The sequence below is a fragment of the Lepidochelys kempii genome, chromosome 6 (assembly GCF_965140285.1).
Source record: "Lepidochelys kempii isolate rLepKem1 chromosome 6, rLepKem1.hap1, whole genome shotgun sequence".
NCBI classification, from domain to species: domain Eukaryota; kingdom Metazoa; phylum Chordata; order Testudines; family Cheloniidae; genus Lepidochelys; species Lepidochelys kempii.
Window position 1 is genome coordinate 50,298,565 of NC_136385.1, and position 3,871 is coordinate 50,302,435.

Consider the following 3,871-nt stretch of genomic DNA (forward strand, 5'->3'; position numbering starts at 1 on the left):
TCGCCTCCAAAGGCAAACGTGTGATTATAGAAATGGCCCGTTCGACCCGTTAGTGCTGCTCTAGCCCGGGCCTGGTGGACCTGGCTCACTGTGGGGACTCCCACCTTGCACCTCTACCCCCAATCCCGGTCCTTCCCGGGATGTAGCGTATCTATTTGTACCAGGCCCTTGCTAAAGCCTTGCCTGCCCAAGACCTCGTGTGACTTTGATCCAAAAGAAACAGGCAGCTTTGCTTTTAAACACGCTAACGACCTTCCCACACCACCTCTCCACGCACTCTCGCTCTGTCTTGTAGGCAGTGGGATGTGTGCTCAGCTCGAGAGGGCTGATTGCTTTGGGCATTGGTGGAAACTGCCAGCAGAATATAAGCCTAGGGACAACACGCGCTGCGGAAGGCAAAATGCGAGACAGAATTAAGGGGTGGTTGGGACTCGCAGCATGTGTTAGGCAAACTTCAGAAATCTGCGATGTGAAAAGGGAGACTGAGCGTGAAGGAAGAAGCTTTTTTTCTTTTCTTTTCTTTTTTTCCCCTCCCCTTCAATGAGAGATTGAAAAAGTTTAACAATGGAAAACATTGACTGAGGAGGGAAAAAAAAAAAAAACCTTTAAAGTTGCCGATCAGGTATCTGGCTCAAGGTGAGATTCCACCTACACATGTGGGAAGTGGTTTGTTTAATTTATGGCATTCTTACAAACAAAAGAAGGCTGGTTCCCTCCGTCTGGGATCGAGTGAAAAGTGCACACTCAGAAGAGACAGCAGTGAACAAGATTAGTCATGTAAATGTGGGTAACTTAACCCAAATGGATGTTTTAATAGAGGTATAAAACTATCCCCTACCTGAACAATTCTAAGTCCTGCCTGCATTTGAATAATAAAGGGACAGGCACGAATATGCAATCTGTTCTGGAAATGTTGCAACGCTTTTCTTTCTCTGTGAAGGGAATTAAACTGTATTCTGAATGCTTCTGTGCAACAGCGCTAAAACTGCTGCCGATCACCCATGATAGAACAAATTGAGCTTTTAAACATCGGACTTGAAGCTCTACAATGAGCTGAGAATTCTCTCTGCTCGGCGTTAGGATGCGATTTTTAAAGTGTGTACAAGTAAATATTTTAATTCCTCATGACTCTGCTTTGATGTTTGAGAATTATGTCTGCAAAAGAGCAGTAGTCACTGGCTATCAGTGACAGCAGTAGTGGTGTGAACCTCTGCATGTAAAGTGTCATAAAATTTTTCCTCCCTCAGTCAATCCAAGATTTTTACGGTTTTCTGTAGCTCTTGCACTTTTGAGCAGTCCCCTTTGTCTTGTCAGAGAGAAATCAACCAAGTTCCTAGTTCAGATCTGCCTGATCCGCCTGGTAACAGATCTATTCCCCTATTGGCTTATGCTAATTCCAGTTTCCTCTTGTATTTCAGCCCATTTTAGGGGGCGGGGGTTCCCTCCAGGAATTAGAGCCAATTTTGTTTTAAGTGGGCGATTTCGTTCATGCAATAATTTGCCACACGCAGCAGAAGCCAGTCTGTGCAGCAGTCTCAGCTGGAGGGTGGTGGTGGAAGGGGGGCTCCGGAAAAGCTGTAGCTGATACCACTCCGCCTCATAAATCAAGGGCTCTTGCCACACCGACGCGGATTTTTATGAATGAAAAAACAACTTTGCTCGCATCGTGCAAGGAAAAAAAAAAGGAGAAGAAGAAGAAAAAAAAAAAAGCAAATGCATCAGGACAGCAAGGATTCCATAAAGCAAATATAGTGTGGGGGAAGGGGAAGGAGAATAAGTGCAGCTGATCACTGATGAAGATTTATTAGCAAAGGCGACCAAGAAACAAACAGACAAATACTAATGTGACCATGATCTGGGAGGGGGTGGGGAAGAGAAGATGCCCAGTCGCTCCTCAAATTGTAATGCCTTAGAAAATGACACTAATTCTTGAAAGGAACAAATCAGGAATTAGAAAAAAAAAAAAAAAACCTTTGAGGTGGAGGAGGGATTTAAGTATTGGTGAAACAAAATGTAACCCTAAACTTGGCCATGGTGGCTGGACTACTAGTTTATTTAATTTAAAGGGGTGAGTGTATTGCTTGTTTGTTTAATAAAAATGGAAACATACTTGCTACTTTTCAAAAAAGAAATGTAATTTATATAAGTGGACATTTCTTCCCACATTAAAAAAAAAACCATAAATTTTTCTGGGCAGGACCTTATACATTCACCTAGGTAGACAGCGCCTAGTACAATAGGGGCTAAGATCCTGATTGGGGCCTTTATGTGTCATCATAATATAGACAAGACAAAGAAAAGACATGTCAGATGTGAAGATCACCTATCATATATATACTATACATAAATAAAACTATAGCCCTGTGTCTTGTGATCTTAGCAATATGTCCAATATATCTTATCTGTGTGTGGGAGAGGGACAAGGATGTGGCTACACAGCATTATACCATGCCCCATGCATATTTGTGGCACCCATGCAATCTAACCCAATTGGCAATGCTTTGCTAAGCACTGCAGAAGAGCTAGGTATTACTATTATTTATTATGCATTATTTATTAAGATGTGTCCACACTAGGCAGGTGGAGAACCATTTCGGCAAACAGGAGACAAAAGTGGACTCCCATGTCTACAATCCCCCCAAAACAGTCAAGAGACACAATGAAATCCTGGCTCCACTGAAGTCAATGAGAGTTTTGCCATTGACTTGGATGGGGCTAAGATTTCACTCGTAGCATTCACCCATATGCAAGAAGCAGCAAAATCCCTTCAGTCCCGAATGCCTGCTCAGCTTTCTTTTCTGAAAATGTTTCGAGTTAAAGGGAAGAACTTTAACAAGTGTTTAATTAAAAAAAAAACAAAACTGAAAAGGATTCTTGGGTATAAAATAGGCTAACTTTGTTGGGAAACTAAAGTCACCCATGCTGGGAGGACATTAGAAAATATTACAGCAGTGGAAAGGCTGCCGCTAACTTCAATGGGCTTTGGCTCAGGCCCTTGGTAACCCCAGTGACTATCAGCACCTTCCTCCAGGTGTGAACTGTGCTGGAGGAAACTGTGCTGGTCACCATTTTGCTGCACTGCTGGGATTTTTGTGGGTGGTTGTAGTGTAGTGGGGGAGGGGGGTTGATATCTGATCTATTGCCTGTTTAGGGTTAACTGTTTTCTTAGTGCAGCTTGGATGAGCTATCACCATGTTCCTCCCCACCCCGTTTGCAGAGTAAAAGCTTAAAGTTTAAAAAAAAAACCAAATATTGTAGGGGGAACTTAATTCTGTTCAAATTCAGGGATGTAGCAGAAATCTATGCTGAAATGGGGGTGGGGAGGAATACAAGGAATGGAAAGGGGAAAGGACATGGTCCTGTACGTGCTCTGGCACTCCGAGTTGGAAGCATATTTTTAAATAATACTAGTTTCATTTAGAGCTAGGCAATAATAATAATTAATATGGTCCTGCTGCCCTCCCCCCACTAAAATAATAATAAATAAGTTTCCCTGTATTTATACCCATGCCTGACTGTGTGTGGCCTAGTCCCATTCATCATTTAGCTCCCACTGCAGAACTCTCTCCATTTTAAAAATTATGCATCATACACTGAAGAGACAATTTGGGTTTCCCCCACCTCTCTGCTTCCCTTGAAGAAAGCAAGCCCTTGTCTCATTTGCATTAAACCCCTGCTTCTGTATAAGGGGAAGGACTTAAAGCTTATGGGATGGCTTTAGGGCTCTGCCCCTTGCTTTTGGCTTCTCTCTCACTCTCTTTCTCATTCTCTCTTGTGCTTTGATCTCTGCTTAACAACAGTAACGTCACAGGGACTATACAGGAGAGTTTTGTTGGAAGTTAGAAAGTTTTTCAGCCTCCAGAGGGCTGTA